The 23444-nt window shown below is 37.1% G+C and overlaps 1 pseudogene; it reads right to left on the bottom strand.

Moving 5' to 3' along the window:
• Window positions 1-23444, bottom strand: part of LOC108716114 — a 51426-nt pseudogene that overhangs the window by 10686 nt on the left and 17296 nt on the right.

Raw genomic sequence — 23444 nt, forward strand, 5'->3', positions numbered from 1 at the left:
ATTGAGACACTGTAAGTGATTTTAAATCCAATACGTTTAAGTCATCCACACAAATGGGTGTTCCTTTTTGGATTTTTTGACCCTTTTATTTTACTAGATCCAACGACTCAGCTGGAAAAAAAAAGCACTACTACCACCACCTTATTTCACTGTAGCTATGGCGCTTTTTGAGGTTTCGGGAATTATATTTGGTGATGATATTTGCATCGTATTCATAACTTTAAACTGTCCTTATGGCCTCATCTGACCACAAACTCTTTTCAAGTACTATAATAGGTCCTTCGCATGCTTTCTGTAAAAACTCAAAAAGGCTTTGTTTTAAGCAATGCTTTTGTGCTAAACTGCCACATAGTCCATTGTTATACATGGATCTTTCTATGGTTGAACCATACCTTTAGTTCTAGAGTTATGGAGGAAGTGCTGTTTGCCTACTTTGTATCTGCAGGGACTAAACATCTTGTTAAAACAGAAGAAAAAAGTCCTTGGGCCTTCAAACAAGAGATTTGTTATTCAGTAAATAAAGAGAAGTGGTCAAAAGTAATTTTGGTTTGAATATCCGTTTATAAAAGCCACATTCTGTAGCTTTAAATAGTTCAGATATGGGCAAGATATGGGCAACCAATTTAAGACTAAAAAGTTAAAATGGTTAATCTGACTAGCCCTATCCTGTTCATGTCTTCTTTATCCTAAAAATGTCTTCTTTGATGCAGGAGTCTGGGTTTTTATTGCATAATGTTTGCCATCAGCTCTCCTGTGTTTAACCATCAATTCTATGTTGTCTAAACAATCTTCTTCGTGTTCTTCTGCATGCAAAAATGCATATACTAAATACTGTAGCATGCTTTCTAGGAAATAATTCAGATTTTTCAAAAAGGCACCTTTAAGCATGTGATTTAAATGTATAAAAATATTTAACGAGCCAGTTATTCCCACTGGCACAGGACTGTTTCTAGTTAAAACGTACTTACAGTATAGTTGATACAACTCACAATGTATACTAATACAGAACACAACTGATTTTATTTACCCTTTTCCATCATTTTTTTCCAAGCCATGTTACAAAAGGACAAGTCAAGAATGCTTTAACAGTCTGCATAAAATAATTTTTTTTATAAAAAAAAAAAACATTTTAAAAGTAAAGCAATAAGATCAGACAACGTGCAGGAGGGAACACTCTTGTCTCTCTCTTGTCTTATCTCCCACATATGTAAAAAGGAGGCACTGACATGAATTTTCAGTCCCTAACTTCCCATTTGCATCCCATAAGTGGAGAAACTGTGGGCAAATTTGTCCTTTAAAAACATACTATAAAGAGATAGCCATTTTTTATTTTATCCTGTACACTTTCATACTCAGACAAGTAGCCACACATTATTGCAAACCTGGAAAATACAAGAAAAAAACATATTTAGTGAAAAATAAAAAATAAAATACAGCTGCCAAACAAAAGATGCAATAAAGAATGTACAGAAAGAAGATTAAAGACTAAAGAACTGATGCATTCATCAATACTATTCATCTCTTTGAATAGTAGCACACATTAATTTTCAATGAGTGTTAGGGGGTTATGTATCAAAATCCGAAGTTATATTTTCTGAAATATAATCCGAACAAATCCACACAGGTTATCTCTCCTTATTTATCAATACATTTTCCCGACGAATTCCAGTTCGGGGAAAGAAAAAAAATAGGGGAAAATTCGGATCATACACGACAAAATCTTCAGATCAGCATACAAATATCGGGAGACCCAGGTCTCATAACTAGGTAAACTCCATTTTTCCATGACAGAATTTGAGTTGGGAATAATCCAAATTTGAATTCGATATTTAACATACCTTGACCCTGGGAACAACTCGAATTCGATTATTCGCCACCTAAAACGAGCTGAGTTCGTGTAGAAGTCAATGGCAGAGGTCCAGTGACCCATATGAAGATGTTAATAGCCTTCCTGACATTCAAGTTTTTTTTCGGAGAAAGCACTCGATTCGAGTTTAGTCGAATTCGATTCAAGTTTTCGGGCCGGTAATATTCGTTCGAGTTTTAGACAATCGAGTTTTTTCTTAAATAATATATTATTTGAGTTCAAAGTCATTCGAGTTCATTCGAGGTAAAAAAAAAAAAAACTAACATTCGACCTTTAATAAATCAGCCCCTTAAAGTACACAAAGACCAAAACAGTCCCCCACACAGTAGGTCAAATGTAAAGCTCTGGCATCTGTCCTCTGCATTTCCAGTCTGGGCCTGAAGAAAGTTTTACAGATCTAACCCTATCTGACCTTCAGACAATTTCCAGGATTAACTAGGATTATTTCCACTGGCTCATATATGCTACTGGAAAGTATGCCTTGTGTGCCACAAGCCTAATACAGTCATATGAAAAGTTTGGGAACCCCTCTCAGCCTGCATAATAATTCACTCCCCTTTCAACAAAAAAAAGATAACAGTGGTATGTCTTTCATTTCCCAGGAACTTCTGAGTACTGGGGTGTTTTCTGAACAAAGATTTTTAGTGAATCAGTATTCAGCTGCAGGAAATTAAATCAAATGTGAAAAACTGTCTGTGCAAACATTTGGGTACCCTTGTAATTTTGCTAATTTGAATGCATGTAACTGCTCAATACTGATTACTGGCAACACCAAATTGGTTGCATTAGCTTTTTAAGTCTTGAACTTCATAGGCAGGTGTGTCCAATTGGTCTGGCAGGCCAAGAACAATACAGGAGCGGCAAATGTGGAGGATTGTGAGAATGGTTACAGACAACCCACAGATCACCTCCAAAGACCTGCAAGAACATCTTGCTGCAGATGGTGTATCTGTACATCGTTCTACAATACATCTGTATGGCAGGGTGATGAGAAAGAAGCCCTTTCTGCACTCACGCCACAAACTGAGTCGCTTGTTGTATGCAAAAGCTCATTTAGACAAGCTACAGTCATTTTGGAACAAAGTGCTTTGGACTGATGAGACAAAAATGCAATTAACAAATAGCATGGAGGAAGAAGAACACCGCATTCCAAAAAAAACCATTTGTTACGAACTGTCAAATTTGGTGGAGGTCCCATCATGCTGTGGGGCTGTGTGGCTAGTTCAGGGACTGGGGCCCTTGCTAAAGTCGAGGGTCAGATGAATTCAACCCAATATCAACAAATTCTTCAGGATAATGTTCAAGCATCAGTCACAAAGTTGAAGTTACACAGGGGTTGGATATTCCAACAAGACAATGACCCTAAACACACTTGGAAATCTACAAAGACATTTATGCAGAGGGAGAAGTACAATATTCTGGAATGGCCGTCACAGTCCCCCAACTTGAATATCATCGAAACTCTATGGGATGATTTAAAGCAGACTGTCCATGATTGGCAGCCATCAAATTTAACTGAACTGGAGAGATTTTGTATGGACTAATGGTTAAAAATACCGCCATCCAGAATCCAGACACTCATCAAAGGCTATAGGAGATAATTCACTCCTTACTGTTGTCCAGATTTCATTCCGGATTCGCTTGGAAAAATGCGCTTCATATAGTGTAAAAATGTCTTTAATAAATATTAACATAACTCCAAATCCAGCGTACTCCAAATACTCCAAATCCAGTGATTTCCTTTTTCTCTGTAATAATAAAACAGTACCTTGTACTTGATCCCAAATAAGATATAATTAATCCTTATTGGAAGCAAAACAAGCCTATATGGTTTATTTAATGTTTACATGATTTTCTAGTAGACTTAAGGTATGAAGATCCAAATTACGGAAAGGTCCGTTATCCGGAAAACCCCAGGTCCCAAGCATTCTGCATAATAGGTCCCAGACCTGTACAATACAGATCATAAAAAGTACCGCACATGAACCCAGCTCTAGCTACTGCCACAGACACCTGAATAATAACTTATATGTAATATCAATTTTATGATTTCAATTCTCTGATAATGATTATTAACTATTTTATAAAGCACCACATAATCTGCATCTCTGAAGGGTGTATACATCTAACATATATGATATATGAAAATAAAACTGATAGCCCTGCTCCAGTGTACAGCTGTTGTTTATCCTTTTCCCTGCTGAGAAATGATAATTAGTGCATACCTTGCCTTTTGCCAGGTGACACATTGTATTAGTGACCCACAGAAATTATAAACTTATTATGTATATCTTTAGCTTCGACAGAACAGCACAAAGATATAGCCTAGGCATTTTCATGGACTGCCTATGGCTCCACAGGCATCTTTGTATGAGGGATGCATCGAATCCAGGCCGAACCGAATCTGAATTTGCATATGCAAATTAGCGGCTGTAAGGGAAATAGCATACATTTTTGTCACAAAGCAAGGAAGTAAAAAAATGTTTCCACTTTTTCCCTACCTGTCCCTAATTTGCATATGCAAATTAAGATTTGGCTTCAGTTTGTTTTCGGCCAAATCTTTGAAGAAGGATTCTGGGATTTGCCCAAATAGTGGATTTGATGCATCCCTATTTTGTACAACACTTTTGTCCAACAAACGTAGGCAAATGCAGCACAGAATATTTGTGTCAAATACATTATTAGGCAAATTATTATTATTATACATTATTATTTTATAACAAGCAAATCATTCTCAGAGCTAGGGTCTTACATTCTAAAAAGAAAAAGGGAGGGGGGTCTGAATTTTATTATTTTCCTTTATTTTTATAACACTGTTACAAAGATTGTTCATCGTGCACATCAGTCCCTGCCCCAGTGGAACTTACAAACTCAGTTCCCTATCATATTCATTCACACTGGAGTCAGTTTTTATCAGAACCTGTATGTTTTTGGAGTGTGGGAGGAACTGGAATACCCAGAGGACAGAGACTGATGGGAACCATTATATACTACTATATATTCACTACATACAGGGCCACTTAATGCATTGGTGCTGTATATATAGATCATAATGGCACTTACACAGCATTGAGCAATAATAGCACAGCCTACACATTAGTTATGCAAATGATATTGCACCATTGGTTAATATTTGCCGCTTCTGCTCTGTTATAAGCTGCCACTGGTTTCTGCCTTTACATGTAGATTATGTTCCCATGCAAGTCTCCAGTATGCCTCTCACACAATGCTCTCAATGAAAGCTTTCAGGCAGGGACTTTACTTACTGTGAACAGGGCTAAGCAATTCTTTTGTATTACAAAACCCCCAAACATTTTTCAGTATGGTCAGAACTTTCCCACTGCTTCAAAATAAATCACTTCAACAAAAAGTCTGTTGTAAACACAACTTCATACAGAAGAGCTTTCCCATCTCCTTGTACAATTCATTATGTGACTTGGGAATGGGAATTGGAAAGTTTGGCATCGGAAGCCCACTATTGCTTGGCCCGTGAAAGGCAATCTAACAGTCCTTTATAATGTAAACTTTGTGGTTGGACTTGCGTGAGTCTTGGCTACATTGTCAAACATTGTGGGGAAGGATGCAGACTGTGATCAAAGAGCGGTGAAAAGAATCTGGCTAATCCTGCTGGTGCTCCTGTCAGCTGTAACAGTGGCGTGCGAGGGCTGCTCAGGAGGAGGAGGAGGAGGTGGAGGTGTAGCAGCTTGCAGGGTCAATAAAGTTCCTTCATTAAAGAACCAGTTCTTCCAAGTCCTCTCAAAAAACAATACAGAACAAAGCATGTATTTCCTTTTCACAGGGTTTCAAGATGTTGTTTCTGAAGTTACTGCATCCCTAGATCTTCTACTAATATATAAAGCTGACTGGCAATGAAGGAGAAATACATAAAAGCTGTCAATTCACAAGTTTGTGGTATTTTCTACTGTGTATTTAAAGAGATGTAAATCCAAAAATATTACTTTGCCTAAGAAATGTCAATTCGGAGAAACTTGCATTGTACAGGTATGGGACCTGGTATTCAAAATGCTTGGGACCTGGGGTTTTCATGCCCTAAATCTATTAAAAAATCATGTAAACATTAAATAAACCCAATAGGCTAGTTTTGCTTCCAATAAGGATTAATTATATCTTAGTTTGTGTCAAGTACAAGGTACTGTTTTATTATTACAGAGAAAAAGGAAATCATTTTTACAAATTTTGATTATTTGGATAAAATGGAGTCTGTGGGAGACGGCCTTTCTGCAATCGGGAGCTTTCTGGGAGCCAGTGGGAAGGCATTTTAGGGAGATAAAGTATGTAAATATGATAAAAAAAATGCTTCTTCACTACTAGTTTAAAAAGGCAAAAGTTTAGAAATGCTGATTTTAAAAAAGTTTTTAATGTGTGTATAACTTTAAGAATGTCTCTAGAATGTATTGTATTACTAGCTATAAAGTTGTGCTTTTTGTATAATGTAACTATGCTCTGAGAAATTAAACGGTCATGGAGACGGTTTGCCAAATGACAGTTGCTGGTGACCCGTATGAGATTTCAGTGGTGAGCTCCTCTATCGCTTCTTGGAATGTTTGTAATCGGGGAGATTAGTCGCCCGCATTTATCGCGGGCGACAAAATCTCCCTGTGTGCCACCACCTTTAGATGCAAGTACATTTAAAGAATGGCATCCATTCGCTCATTTACGCAGCTCATATATGACCCCTTGATGTCTCTTAAAGCAAACCAAGTTTTGATGGATAACCATGGCAAATGAGATGCCATACTACCCAAAATCAGGGACATCAGTGCTTAAATCATACTATATAAACAAATAAATTCTATTTACTTTTACATCTAAGGTGTAAAAAAATATATACTAATAATAATATATAAGTAGTACCCCTGCAAACTGAGCAGGCTTAAGTGCTACAAGTCATAATACCCTGATAAATACAAACACAATAGAAAAGAAAGTGTACAAAATTCACTCTGGCAAGATCAGTTCTCAACTTTTTATAAATATGTCCCAAGTTGTCTGGTTTGTAAATTAAGCTTTTTTAATGTAAATGAAACCTTTGCAAGGACAAAACCAATTTGCACCTACTTGATATTTAAGAAACATCTGATTTTTGTATCTTTGAAGTAGAATAAAACTTATAGAACATTCCATGTAAATCAATTTTCTTATAGGGTGGAAACAATATATTTATATATTTTATTCATATTTTTTTTCTTATAAAATAAGGAATTCTCTTTTGTGTAACTTTTTATAAATATGTCCCAAGTTGTCTGGTTTGTAAATTAAGCTTTTTTAATGTAAATGAAACCTTTGCAAGGACAAAAACAATTTGCACCTACTTGATATTTAAGAAACATCTGATTTTTGTATCTTTGAAGTAGAATAAAACTTATAGAACATTCCATGTAAATCAATTTTCTTATAGGGTGGAAACAATAGGGTGGAAACAATATATTTATATATTTTATTCATATTTTTTTTCTTATAAAATAAGGAATTCTCTTTTGTGTAATTGCTGTATCCAATGAAAGTTAATAATCTACATCACACAAAATGTATTAATGTGGGATGCTGTATTGTAAAGATTTAAGCTGGGACAAAAGTGTGGTTGATATTTCACTGTCAAGCTTGTCTTGAAGATGAAATAGTTTCCTTTTGATTTTTTTTATTCTGCAAGAGCTAATCATATAAACTCAACATACCATAACTAAACGGATTGCTACTAAAAACGAAAACAATGAAAAGCGCACAGGATTATCCAGCATCTTGTAGGGTTTGTTGCTCTTTGCGTGACAAGGAGACAAAATAGGACTAGTTAAAACTGGATTAGTCCGTGGGGTTTAGAATCATTACAATGTGTGGTCTGAAGGGATTGTCATGTATTCTCCCTACATAAATGCACCGGTCATTTTAACTAGAACAGACATTCCTAAGGAAATTTAGGGACACAAATTATATAACTGGGATAGAAAACAAAACCCTTATCTGGCACCAGTTTGGGGTCTTGTGACTTGTGCAACAGGCATTTGAAGAGAACAGAACCTGATCTTCTTAAAGCAGAAGTAAAGCCAAAAAACCCAAACCAGACTAAAAATGCTATACAGGCAGGGTCGGACTTGTCCGGTGGGACACCGGAAAAAAACCCGTTGGGCCCCGGCTCTTGTGGGCCCTGCTGCCCCAGATCTGCACCCAGATCCTACATCTGAGAGATTCCTCAAGCCGCAACCTCCTGTTTTTGGGTGGTTGAGGCAAAAAGCATAGTATGCAGTAGTGTGGCGCGAGAGAGCAGGGGGTGGCAGAGGGGGGCACTGGCACAGCAGCCCCGGTGGCCTCCAGGCCCCCCACTCTGACCCTGTATACAGGTATGGGATCCGTTGTCTGGAACTCAGTTATCCTGAAAGATCCAAGTGCTGGAAGGCCATTTCCCATAGACTCCATTCTAAGCAAACAATTCTCAAGTGATTTCCTTTTTCTCTGTAAAAATAAAACAGTAGCTAAGCTGCTTGAATCCATATTGGTGACAAAACAATCATATTGGGTTTATTTAATTCTTAAAAGATTTTTAGCAGACTTGAGGTTTGGTCATCTAAATGACAGAAAAATCCCTTATCCGGAAAACACCAGATCCTGAGCATCCTGGAGAACAGCCCAGAAGTTCAGCAACCCAGTAATGATAATGAGTGTGTGTCAGTGATGCATACTCTATGCTCTGGGCAAACAAACTAAGCTTAGGAGTCATCAAAAATCATCCAGCAGAAAAAGAGGTGCATCTGTCATAGAATCTGATGCTACAGGGACGATGATTAAATTCTAATACAGAATGCAATATGAATTTAATGAATAAGTAAACCTTTAAAATAAGTGTAAATTGATGAGGCTACTATTCTAAGCACGTCTGCAATATACATTCATTATTTTTTTTTTTAATGCCAAGATATTAAGGGATACATACTGTTAACATTAATGAATTTTATTACAACAGCACCACCTGCTGGTCATTTTCCGACCACTCTGAACACCAAGAAGTCAAGGAAGTTGTCAGGCCTCATCAATTTTACATTCACTTTACTTATAATTAAAATGAAGTATTAACTCGTTTTGCATCTATCTGCTATCTGTATTTGCTATCTATCCATCCGTCCATCCATCCATCTATCATCCATTCTTCCATCCATCTATCATCCATCTATCCATCCTTCTATCTATCCATCCTTCTATCTATCCATCATTCTATCTATCCATCCTTCTATCTATCCATCCATCCACCCTCCTATCTATCTATCTATCCATCCATCCTTCTACCTATCCATCCATCCATCCTTCTATCCATCCTTCTATCCATCCATCCATCTATCCATCCTTCTATATACCCATCCTTCTATCTATCCATCCTTCTATATACCCATCCTTCTATCTATCCATCCTTCTATCTATCCATCCTTCCATCTGCTGTATATTGTTAGTCACTAAGCTTAGGTAACCAATAGTAGCCCTGGGCACGTGGTGTAAATCAGCAGAAAAGAAGATGAAGACGGCATCTTTTGTGGCACAGATCTTCACTGCTGTGGTCACCTTGGACTAGTAAAAAAAAGCTGCAAAGATAATCTGTAGCATTCCCAGCCTTCTTCTTTGCCAAGGTTCAGTACTCCCGTAACCTGAACAATTAGGTTATTTAATTGATTGTTTAGTGATCAAATGAAGACAACCTTCGGCAATATCTAACAAAGAGATCAAACAAAACAATCTCTTTCTACCTCTACCTCTCTACCTCATTCTACTGAAACTCTAAACATTTTAGCATATTGCTATAAAATATCAGGATACACATATTTATAATCAAAAGCTGGATTAATGCAATTTATTATTTCACTTCTTGTCCTATTGCTATTGCATAGCAGCGGTTTTCCAAGAAAATAAACAGTTTCTTTGTAAAGTTTATCTTTCATATTTTTTTTCGTTAAATCTGCAGTGAAGCATGACAGCATAGTTTACTGTGTACACAGACCATTCCTTCTCTGCATATCTGAATTGACACTTAGATTGTAAGCTTTATGGGTCAGAAACTGCCTTCCTCTTGTGTGGCACTTAACCTTTGTTTATTGTACTTTGTCCTCTTACTTTCTGTAGATATGTAAAAGTCTGATTATACAAGTAGCACCACATGAAAGCTATAGATATGCTGTAGACAGCTGCAATGTTATTTATATTGGAGGGAGAATTCTAGACATGCAGCTGTATCACCTATTTATGAAAACTACAATAGTGGTCTCTAACCTTCTCCTCATTGGACCCATATTAAAGGGTATCAGCTTGGATTTAAAACAGGAACCTGTATAAATCTGAGATTCCAGATTGACAATCGATATAGAATTATTTATCTTCTTTTAATTTCTACTGTCTAATGCAAAAATAAACATTGCTGAATTAAAGAGGTTGAAATTTCACAGTTGTATTGTGTTGAGTAGATCACGGATACCCACTCCAAACAGCATGGGGCCCATTTATCCTAACCCAAAGCTTTAGAACAACTGCTTCACAACATGATGTGCATCTCATTTCAATTACTGATGTCTTTATCTCTTGACAAAGCCAGACTTGGTGGCGAAACGGCTGTCGAGGTGCAGCGCTGACTATTGGTGTTGAGGATTTCTCTCTCCCTGAGTTTGCGTGGAGAGCTGCAGATATGCGGCACCTGGATCCGGCAAAATACCTGGTACCTACTGAGTAGGATAAAGGGACGCCTGTGTTGAATGAAATGTACTACGGTCAGTAATTATACTTCATCTTTTTGGGGCTAGCTGTGGCAGTGCTTGGGATTACCCACGGGACATTATATCACCCATAAGTTGAACTAACACGACTGCTAAGTTGCTAAAACGACCTTTTAGCACATAAATCTGTATATGGGGATTTTACCCGACCAGAAGCCTACTCAGCACAATATCGACTACAACGCTATCTACATTTATCAAAAAGCCCCTCACCAACCCTGCCACTCCATTTAAAGCTGATCAGCTTATATCACCATGGGACCCATTACCATGGCATTGTGGACTCAGAAGCTTTAAATGCAATAAACTGGTACTTTTTCCTCTGTGTATTAATTCTGGTATTGCAGCACCTTGCTTCCATTCAAAACCATCAATAGGTGGTTCCAGTACACTTGATAAAGAGCTTTGGTGCTCGAAACATGTCGTGTTTGTAAATAAAGGCACATTTGCAGCAGAACCTCTGCGCTGTTTTGTATCCACACCTACACTTTGAAACGCCTCAGAAGCTTTAACTGGGAGCATTATTGTCCTGATTGACTCTCTCATTTGGTGCCATCCGGGACAGCGTCCTCACCAACATATGGATTCTACATTTTCCACATGCACAACTATGTATAGCATAATATAATTAAAGCCATCCACAGTGGTCATTATATACTAATTGCAACAGCTATTTTAGTATATTTCTTTGTTTGCATGCACTTCTCACACGCGATTCGGTTGAATCGCTTGGTGAGCAAACACATGCAGCACTGCTGGTTTTAAATTTTTTTTTATATCTTATGGCATGGTGACAAATAAATATTGCCTTTTAATTTTATATACAACATTCAAGTCGTGAATTTGTAAAGTAATATTGGTGGGCTATTCGAATTGGAGGTGAAGTCCCTTTGTGTACATATATAATGATTTCTTTATCTGTCACTGTATTCAAGGACATCACAGGGATCCACTCTTAGCACAAGGGTCCATAGTCTAAGAATTCTTGCTTTAGAGTTTCTATTGTATCACTAAAGGGGTTGTTCACCATTAAACACTTTTTCAGTTGTTTTCAGATAGTTTACCAAAAATAAAGATATACATATATAAAATTACAAGAACATTAAACTTTAAACTTAAATTTTGGAAAAATGGTAAAAAATAAAAGATGAAAAGTAATTGAAAAAAAGGCTTTATTTGTGGTGACCAATCCGAAAACAACTGAAAAAAGTGATAAAAAGTCTTTGGAAGGTGAACAACCTCATTATCATTTAAAAAGGATGGTTGTAACAACGTAAGCAATATGTGGTTCCCATGGATATATGCAATTGTATACATATTATTTTAAAAAACTAAAAAGCAATTAAAGATCTAGATCAATAATTTCACTCCAGGTTTGTAACATGGCATAGGGCTACTGTATTGATTCCTAGGTACTGACACAGTATACAATTAGGCTGCTTTAATCCTCCCTTGCACCTTTAATGTCGAGATCCATCTATGTTTAAAGGAGAAGCAAACCCTAAAGTTAAAAAAACTATACCCCCTACCCTACATAGAACCCCCCTCCCCCCCAGCCTAGCTGCTACCCCGGGCATATGCCCCTAAGTCTTGGATTCTGTCCAGCAGAGTTCACGGGCACCACGGGCTGCTTCAGTAATCTTCTGGTCTTCTTCCGGCACTTCGGCAATTTCCGTGAGTTTCGGCGCATGCGCAGTTGTCGCGACACAGATAATTTTCCTAACTGCATATGCGCCGATATGGCACTTACTTCCTGAAAATAACCGAAGAGAAGAAGATGGCATCCATGAACTCCGCTGGACAGAATCTGCCCCGGGGGTAAGTAAAGACTTAGGGTCATTTGCCCGGGGTAGCAGTTAGGCTGGGGGAAGGAGAGAGGGGGGTCTATGAAGGGTAGGGGTTTTCTAACTTTAGGGTTTGCTTCTCCTTTAAAGGGATACTGTCATGGGAAAAAAAATTTTTTCAAAACGAATCAGTTAATAGTGCTGCTCCAGCAGAATTCCGCACTGAAATCAATTTCTCAAAAGAGCAAACAGATTTTTTTATATTCAATTTTGAAATCTGACATGGGGCTAGACATATTGTCAATTTCCCAGCTGCCCCAAGTCATGTGACTTGTGCTCTGATAAACTTCAATCACTCTTTACTGCTGTACTGCAAGTTGGAGTGATATCACCCCCCCCCCAGCAGCCAAACAAAAGAACAATGGGAAGGTAACCAGATAGCAGCTCCCTAACACAAGATAACAGCTGCCTGGTAGATCTAAGAAGAACACTCAATAGTAAAAACCCATGTCCCACTGAGACACATTCAGTTACATTGAGAAGGAAAAACAGCAGCCTGCCAGAAAGCATTTCTCTCCTAAAGTGCAGGCACAAGTCACATGACTTGGGGCAGCTGGGAAATTGACAAAATGTCTAGCCCCATGTCAGATTTCAAAATTGAATAAAAAAAAATCTGTTTGCTATTTTGAGAAATGGATTTCAGTGCAGAAGTCTGCTGGAGCAGCACTATTAACTGATGCGTTTTGAAAAAAACATGTTTTCTGATGACAGGATCCCTTTAAGGTAACTTTTAGTATGCTATAGAATGGCTAATTCTAAGCAATGTTTCAACTGGTTTTCATTATTTATTTTTAATATTTTTATAATTATTTGCCTTTTTCTTCTGACATTTTGCAGCTTTAAATGGGCATCTCTGACCCCTTCTAAAAAAGAAATGCTCTGTAAGGCTACAAATGTATTGTTCTTGCTACTTTTTATTACTCATCTTTCTATTCAGACCTCTCCAATTCATGTTCCAGTCTCTTATTCAAATCCGTGCATGGTTGCTAGGGTAATTTGGATCCTAGCTACCAGGCGGCTTAAAATACAAAAAGAAGAGCTGCTGAATAAAAAGCTAAATAACTCAAAAACAAATAATAAAAAATGAAAACCAATTGCAAATACTAAAAGTTATCTCAAAGGTGAACAACCCCTTTAAGTCTGCCTAGTAAAGGTGGAAATATCCACAGTGTGGCCAGTGCTGTGGCACCGGCATCGAGAAGCTTTAGGATGCTCCTGTAAGTGAGGTGACTATTAGAAGTCCAGAAATTTGTTTTGTACTGAGGTTTTCCATTGTTCTGTTCCACAGCTGCTGTTCAGATCAATGGACACAGACACACAGCGCTGCAAGCATGGGGGTTCAGCAGTCAGACTAAGTCATGACAGAGGGGGTCTGGGATTTTCTGGTCACAGATGGTGCAGGGTTTGGATCAGGCAAGTTGTTCTGCAGATGAAGGGATTTTACTTGTTGGCAGGACAGAAGTTATGCAAAACCAACAACTATATATAAACATGAAACCTCACAAGCCTATGACCAAGTGTCTTAGACAAGAAACGCGTCAGGTTTATACAAATAAAATTGTCTTTTTTACTCAACATTTATCTGATCCATGGGTGACCTATACGAGTGCCTTGCTCCAACATTTTGTTTCCTAACTTGTATGGAGCCTCATGATTTCTGATGGCGGATCTGCACATACAACTGCAGTCTGGGTGTCATGGAAGAAGAGGGGCAGTACTCTTCAGTTTCAAAGAGTTTCTGTACCTGCAAAACAATACAGCCACCCTATAAACAGGACTTGCAGTTCTGGTGCCTTTCCTTTGTTTAACAGTTAAAATCAGAGGAACTAAATGACAGCACTACAAGCTCAGACAGAAAACTGACATGCAATCATGCAAATCTCATAAAAGCTGACCAAAGCACGCAAAGGAAGAAGCATCAATCTGAATTAACTTACACAAAGTTATTTTTTCATCATGGTAAGAGGACAAGAGCTTGTTGTTGTGCAGCTTGTCATTTTTCACATTGATACACACAATGCTATTGTATGTTTTACCATTCACTTGGAAGAGCTATTTGTGCACATTTCAATATACTTTTACTTCCTTGTTGACATTTATTATTTTAGGCTATTTTCATGGTGCAGCATTCAAACTCTGTGCATTTCTATACCATGTCATGCTTGAAGTCATTTTATATAATACAATAAGAGACGGAAACTTTCACTGAAGACAACAATGGCAATTTAAAGGGAAGAAATAGCCCGTATGTGACATAAGCTTATTCACTTGGACGTAATATAACAAAGGTGCATAAATATTATCTGATCTGCCAAAAATAAAGACACACACAAAGAAGAGGGCCATCACATCCCAGAATCCATTGCTTCAATATGGAACAAGGCGTGGGAGTGTAAAACTACTCTGCCAGCCTATATTTAAACATCAGTAACTTAAATAGTGTTGACAGGGCCTGGGCCCACCTCTCCCCCATTTTTTTAGCAGAATTATCCAGAAAACCCCAGGTCCCAAAACCAATTATCCAGAAAGCTCCGAATTACAGAAAAGCCATCTCTCATAGACTCCATTTTATCCAAATAATCAATTTTTTAAAAAATAATTGCCCTTTTCTCTGTAATAATAAAGCAGTACATGGTATTTGATCTTGTATTTGATCTCAATTAAGATTGATGGAAGCAAAACCAGCCCATTGGATTCTTTAGGGGCATATTTCTCAACCATGTGAGTTTTTTTAAACTCTAATAAATTCAATTTACTTCAAAATTCGATGGTGGGGTTATTTATTAAAAAAATCGAATATCTAAAACTCAGACGAATTTTACCAACTCGAAAATTCGACCAAACTTAAAGGGAATCTGTCGTCATTTTAAAAAAATTTTTTTTTTTTTGCATTTTTATAAAAAACACACATCCATAAACACTGTCTGGCAAATAAAATGTTAATCCACAAATCCATGCATAAGTTATTTTAGTTTGTATTTTGTCATGGGGGCTTCCATTTCTGCTCATTACACATTCACCCTGTGCTGCTCTAACAGCAGGCACAGCATTACCTGTGTGCTTGGAGGCAGCCACTCTGTAATGAAAAGCCAGGTCGCACTACCACATGAGAATCCAGCTGTACACTCCCCCTCCCCTCTCTGCCCATGCGTGTGATGTTTGGAGGAGAGCGGTCACATGGTTTGCAGGGAACCAATTACTTTCACTTTCCTACGTTCTGCCTGCTCTACAGCTGCACTAGCAGCCCCTCCTCCCACAGCTCAAAGCTCCTGCCATTCTGTAAGTTTGTTCTCTGCTTTCCTTTGGAGGGGGGAACTTTCTCTCCTTGCTGCCTTCCTAGTTAGTTTTACTGGCTACTAGATGAGGTAAAGGAGCTGTGAGTTCCCTCTGCTATCCACCTCACACACACTGCGCTCCTTTCCTGCCTGCAATACTTCTTTTTTCATTAACTACTTACTGCCTCCTTTTCATGAGCTATTTTAACCCTTCCTAGACTTCCTCCTAAGTTTTCCTGGTTTTCAAGTATGTCCTCCTTATTTTATCCTTTTTTTCTATTCCCTGTCATCAGTCCTGGGAGTGTACTCCTGTGTTTCTGCCATTCATTTTTGTGTAAACAAATATAATAAACTATCTATACAAAATATTTTTTCCAGTGTCCAAAATGAATTGTGTGTGTATATCTATCTATTTATTTATTTATTTTTTTAAACGTAAGTGGGGGCAGTGATCACAGGACTATCTTATTTCAGTCCTTCTGAAGTGGTGTCAGTGAGAGCTTATCTTGATTCCTGCCTATTGTTCAATTGACAGGCTCAGCAGACAAGGCTCTATATTTACATTACAGCAGCTTGTAGGAGGGAGGGGTAATGACATCACTCCAACTTGCAGTGCAGCAGTAAAGTGTGACTGAAGTTTATCAGAGCACAAGTCACATGACCTGAGGGCAGCTGGGAAATGTCAAAATGTCTAGCCCCATAGCAAATTTTAAAATTAGATATAAAAAAATCCATTTCTTGTTTTGAAAAATGGATTTCAATGCAGGATTCTGCTGTAGTAGCACTATTAACTGATACATTTTGTAAAAAACATGTTTTTCCACGACAGTATCCCTTTAAGAATTCTATTGCTTCATTATACATTTTACAAAGGGACTAGGTTTTACCTGCAACTTACTTGTTGCTTTCAAAGTAAAACTCCCAAACTTGGCTGCCCTTTTATTAGACACCAGTGGGATCACCTGACTATAGTCCCTTTGTTTGTTATAGTTTATACAGGAGCAGTGACCAGCTCCATGTTGTAGCTCCCACCCTTCCCAACTATAGTCAGGTGATCCCACTGGTGTCTAATAAAAGGGCAGCCAAGTTTGGGAGTTTTACTTTGAAAGCAGCAAGTAAGTTGCAGGTAAAACTTAGTCCCTTTGTAAAATGTATAATGAAGCAATAGAATTCTTAATGAATCAGATGAAAATTAAGCGTAGGACTGGCCAGATATGGGATGACTTTGACGTAGTTGGCCAGCTTAAATATATTGCAATATATGGACAAACAATCCCTGTTTTGTTTAAAGGGTAAGGCATTTTTTAGTAGCAGTATGCACAAAATGTCTCTGTCTTAAATATATTGATAATGGGTTGAGTGCAGAGGAATCTTGTATTTGTCTATATGTATTTTGTGGTCACACCCTCATTGCTCCCCCACCTAATGATTTTAAAAACTAGTGGTGAGCACAACTTTCCCTTGTTTTTTATATATATATATATATATATATATATATATATATACACAGAGAAAAAGGAAATCATTTTTTAAAGTCTGGATTATTTGAATAAAATGGAATCTATGGGAGATCCGGATAACAGATCCCACACCCGTACAAGATATAAAACTTTTAATTCTTTTTCAACTGGAAGTAATGTGCCCTTGTCTGAGGTGATTTCTAATATCCCCATCATTTTGAATGGAATGTGCAACAAATTCTGATGTGGCCTATAACATACTCAACAGAGTTGTACAAAAATAACACAAAACATAAATATATTGCAATATATGGACAAACAATCCCTGTTTTGTTTAAAGGGTAAAGCATTTTTTAGTAGCAGTATGCACAAAATGTCGCTGTCTTAAATATATTGATAATGGGTTGAGTGCAGAGGAATCTTGTATTTGTCTATAAGGTCATGTACAAGTCAGGGGCAGATGTCCCTGAAGATATTTCCTGACATTGGTATTCGCTCTGGTTTTCGTCCGATAATCCAATAAATTAGAGTTGTCGCATCGACAATTTGATAAAGTCGTGTTTTCAAAGCATCAATTCAGAAAAAGTCGCACGATTTAAATTGACGTTCTATTTTGTTGCAATGTTTTTTCGCTCCGACTTTGTTTTAATAAAAAAATTTGCTTAATTCGAGTTTATCAAGGGTCAAATTGAAAATTCTAATTAAAAATTCTAATTTAAAATTAGAATTTTTGAGGTTTTTTTATGGTCAAAACTGCCAAATTTGAGTTTTTTATATAAAATTCGAATTTTGAGAATTATCATACTCTGGCCCCTTTAAGAATTCGAATTCGACTATCCACCACCTAAAACCTGCCGAATTGCTGTTTAAGTCAATAGGAGAGGTCCAGGGATCAATTTTAAGTTTAAGTTGCTTGCAGTCTTTCTGACATTCGAGTTTTTTTCAGAGAAAAGAACGTTTTAAATTTCGAATCAAATTCGATTCAAGTTTTCGGTCGATTCCATTCATCCGAGTTTAAAAAATTAGATTTTTTTAATAAATGTGCCTCTAAGACTCTTTTACAATATAACAAATGGTCCTATTTTGTTCTAGTTTTCTGATGGTATTTAATTACTGATATTTAGATTCAAGGCAAGATACACTTTTCATCACTGTAAAAGTGTAACGCTGCCCTCTACAGGCTGTATATATATATATATATATATATATATATATATATATATATATATATATATATATATATATATAGCTCCGTTTTTTGTATGTTTTGATTACTCTGTCTTGTGTGTCACAGTTAAGAGGTAATTGTGATATCACTGACATCATTTTCTTCTGTACAGCAAAAACTCCGGCAGTATATTACCGAATTTTGAAAGCAGTAAGGCAGAAAATGGCATACTTTAGATTCCAAGGCCAAAAAATCCTAAAACAGGTTTACCCCAGAAAACCATATATTTTTGAAAAGTACACATTCTGCTGATTCCAAAATGGGTAACTGTCTTTCTACTCCTAACTACCAAGAATCAAAGCTTATCTGAATGGAGCGGTTTTTATAAAAATGTATCAAAATTCTGAAAAATCACTTCAAAGGTTTTTTTTTGCTGTTCCGCATATCTTACACTGTATAATGGTACCAAGGTAACCCTGAATATGATTGCCAGGGGTCCAGTTTGATGCCCATTGTGCATAGGTTTACCAAAGTATATGGCATTTAGAGGCCCCAAAATGAAGTTAGTGCATACAAATAGTCCTGTGGGTAACTTCAGTAAATGAAAAATCAACACATTGACTGCATTTTTTGTGGGGTATAAACAGAAATATATGTTTACCCCCAAAACCAAATATTTTTGGAAAGTACACATTCTACTGAATCTAAAATGGGTACCAATGCCTTTCTGAGTCGCAAAATTTTCCAGAAATTGGCGGTTGTCGTGAAATATCTAAAAATTGCCTCAAATCTTCAAATTTCCAGCATCATATCGCCTGTGTATCATTACATACCAAGAAAAAGCACCCTGAATCTGATTGCCAGGGGTCCAGTTTTATGCCCATTGTGCATAGGTTTACCAAAGTATCTGGCATTAAGAGGCCCCAAAATTAAGTAAGCGTATACAAATAGTCCTGTGGGTAACTTCAGCGACTGCATTTTTTGTGTGGAAAAAACATATTATATATGTTTACCCCAAAACCATATATTTTTGGAAATTACACATTCTACCTAATCTAAAATGGGTACCCATGCCTTTCTGCTCCAAACTACTGAGTCGCAAGGCTTTCCCAAAATTGTCAGTTTTGGTGAAATACCTGAAAATTGCCTCAAAGCTTCAACTTTCCAGCATCGTAGTTGTCCATGTATCATTAGCAGCAAAAGGCATCCTAAATATGAAGGCGGGAGGTCTACTAAACAGTTTTATGCCCAATATGCATAGATTTACAAAACTACGTGGCATACAGAGACCCCCAAATCCAAATAGTGCAAATGAATTCTCACGTATGACACTCTGGCTACTACAATATAAGTACCCGGTATTTGTATTATGTGCCTCGAGACCCCCTAACAGTATGGAGACCCTAGAAAACCATATATTTTCTGAAAGTACACCTTAATGCAAATATAAAATGGGTAAATATGTCTTTCTACTGCAAACTACCAAACTGCAAAGCTATGCTAAACATAATGCTTTTTGTGAAATTTCTAAAAATTGTCATAAAGCATGCATTTTACCCCATTATATATCCTACATTTAATAATGTACCAGCAAAGAACATTCTAAATATGACAGCCAGGGGTCTAGTAAACAGTTTGATGACCAGTATGCATAGATTTACCAAACTATATGGCATACAGAGACCCAAATATAAGCACCCGGTATATGCATTATGTGCCATGAGACCCCTTAACAATATGGAGACACTAGAAAACCATATATTTTCCCAAAGTACACATTCCCCAAATCCAAATAGTGCAAATGAATTCTCACGTATGACACTCTGGCTACTACAATATAAGCACCCAGTATTTGTATTATGTGGCTTGAGACCCCTAACTGTATGGACACCCTAGAAAACCATATATTTTCTGAAAGTACACCTTAATGCAAATATAAAATGGGTAAATACGTCTTTCTACTGCAAACTATCAAAATGCAAAGCTATGCTAAACATAATGCTTTTTATGAAATTTATCACAAAGCTTGCATTTTACCCCATTATATACCCCACATTTCAAAACGTACCAGCAAAAGGCATCCGAAATATGAACGACAAGGATCTTCTGAACTGAATATGCATAGATAAACCAAACTATGTCGCACACAGAGACCCCAAATGGAAATATAGCAGACAAAATTTTCACGGGCAAAATGAAGTAACAAAAAACAGAGCAAAATGCAATAAAATCACTAAAATCGCAAAAATCAATGCTTTTTTTTTTACGCCTAGTGTAATCAGCAGTCAGAATCACAGTTTGAATATTTTAGTATGGCCAAATAGGTTTTACAGACAGAAATAAGCGAACAATACCTATACAAAGCTAAAAATTTTATAAAATGGCTAAACATGCAATTAAATGGCTAAAAATGCACCAAAATCGCTGAAATTTTTTTCCAGCCAAAAAAAGACGATGCGCTAAGAAAAAAAAGCCACAAAACCATGTATGTACGTATTGCATGTTATGTGCGTGTATGCGTGTGCATGTGCATGTGAGTACTGTGAGTGTGTGTGATCCCCCGATACCCAAAAATGTGTGTGTGAGTGTGTAAGTGTGACTGTAAGTGTATATTGGTGTAATAAGTGTGTGTTGGTGTGTTTTTGTGTAATGTTACACTAACCCTGGTGATTGCGCCCCAGAGGCCACTCGATCACCTACTCTGCTCATTGCCTTGGGGCAGGGGATCGAGGAGGGACGGAGCGAGTGGCTCTAAAAGCTGCTCCTCTGCTCCCAAACCCGGAAGAGCAGCAAATCGTAGAATCCACGTTCTGTGACACTTTGGTACTTTTTTCCACAGAACATAGATTCCACGATCGGTGGCACTTAAAGGGTTAATAAACAAACAAAATCTTCTTTTGTTTGTTTATTACAAGCAGTTACTCTAACTGAGCCTGTTGAGTGCAGTGTGTGCGTGCGTTTATTAAGAAGAAAAGAATTTTGAGAAAGAATTGAAATCCAACTTGTTATTTACCTGAACATTAAATGGTTCCTTTAATCATGTTTAGCGTGTATTTATAATTATATGTTTCCCACACACTTTGTTCAACAATGCAGATCATAAACATGTCATAAAGGAACAGATTAAAACAAACATACAGGTTACTGAAAGCTTTTGTACCAGCTGTGCTGTTTTTTTATAGGTTTCATGTAAAAACTAATGTAAACTTCAGTATTTTAATTTGATTTTAAAAATTAATGAGAGGCCTTTTAAAAGTTTGCCACATATTGGTTTTGGCCCAAAGGCTTATATAGACAATGATGTCCAATACTTCTGGACCTGCATGGAAACTCGGGGTTCAATTTTGCTTCACCGCTTCTGAACCAACCACTGATGTTTTTACATCTTACAATACCCTGACACTTCACAGTAAGGGGATTAAACAAGGTACCTTATTGCAGGTCCATGTCCACTGAGTGATTTAAGAAACTCTTCTCTCATCATGCTCACACAATCCCATTAGCAAACTCAATGGTACAGCAATGTATTCTTGTCCATTAACTTCACAACGCATGCTTACAAGTATTGATATGGCCTTTGTAATCTGCCTGGTTGTTTTGCGAGTAAAAAAGCCTACCCCTGATCATCACCCCTGATCATCACCCCATTGACATTAACAATCCTACTGGGACTTTGAAGCTGAAGTTTTTGTCTCACTTCCTTTCCCCCAGAGGAGGAGTTGGAATTAGTCTTGAGGAGGTAGATATACAATATAAACCATGTTTAGGATGTACCTGCCAATACATTTCACTACAGGAGAATTGTATCAGCAAGTCTTACCACGGGGTCTGCTTCCATATTTACAACACTGGTGCTAAATTTAGATTCCTAGATGTTCTCTGTACAACTTAGTATGATGGATGTTTTATCAGCCCAGTATTCTGCCCAACAATACTGAACAAGAATATGCTGCTTGCAACAGAATATTTGGCGTTTGAATTATTATTTGGTGTCAGTTGAATTATTACAGTGTATTCAAAATAAATACAATTAATAAACTGATATATTTTATCCACTTACCATGTATGGCCCTCTGCGCTGGATTCTTCTAACTGAACTGCTTTACCAGCAATACTTTTCCCTATAACATAAAAATATAATGATGTTATTGCTGAAATATACAGGTTAAAACAGATGCATGCATACCACGTTAATATAGAGCACACTCCATAGCACACCACATACTAGGATTTTTTATATACTGTACATATTACCGCAAGTAAAGAGGTTCCTGCTCAGTAGAGCTTACTATCAAAAAAGAAGGCTGCCGTGTGTGTGTGTGTGTATATATATAATATTTAAAATGGACAAACTTTATTTTCTAAAACATCTGCTTCTGATTTGAAAAGGCAAAATTATTAATACCAACATTTATTTATGCTTATTACTTCGGAAATTTATGTAGGACTTTATATACACCATTCACACTAGTCCTTGCCCTAGTGGCGCTTACAATCAGGGTCCGTACCACATTCCCACAACACACTAGTTACATTAGAATCCAATTAACCTGCCTGTATGTGTTTTCACATATTCTGTAGTAGAGTACATGTGTATAATAGATCCATCTATTGTAGGGTATAGTTTTAATAGCTGTGAAATGCAGTGCTTTAACTTGACCTCTATTTATAAATATTTTTTACATTGGCTAGAGTTTTAATCATCTAATATAAATCTTACCATTAGCTGCATAGTTTTTTTTTTCTTCAATATCAGATGTCATATCAAACATATCTCCATATGCACGTGTCAGTCTCCAAAGAAATTCCACTTTGTTTCCATAGTAAGAGGAAAAAAGGACTCTCGTTAAGCAAATTTTATATTGAACTTGCCTTTTAAAAACAAATTACACCTCTATATTAATCTGGATTATTTATTTACAGTTTGCATTAGGGATGCACCGAATCCAGGATTCGGCCTTTTTCAGCAGGATTCGGATTCGGCCGAATCCTTCTGCCCGGGCGAACCGAATCTGAATCCTAACTTACATATGCAATTTAATAGGTGGAGAGGGAAATCGCGTGA

This window comes from Xenopus laevis, chromosome 5L (assembly GCF_017654675.1).
Source record: "Xenopus laevis strain J_2021 chromosome 5L, Xenopus_laevis_v10.1, whole genome shotgun sequence".
Taxonomy (NCBI): Eukaryota; Metazoa; Chordata; class Amphibia; order Anura; family Pipidae; genus Xenopus; species Xenopus laevis.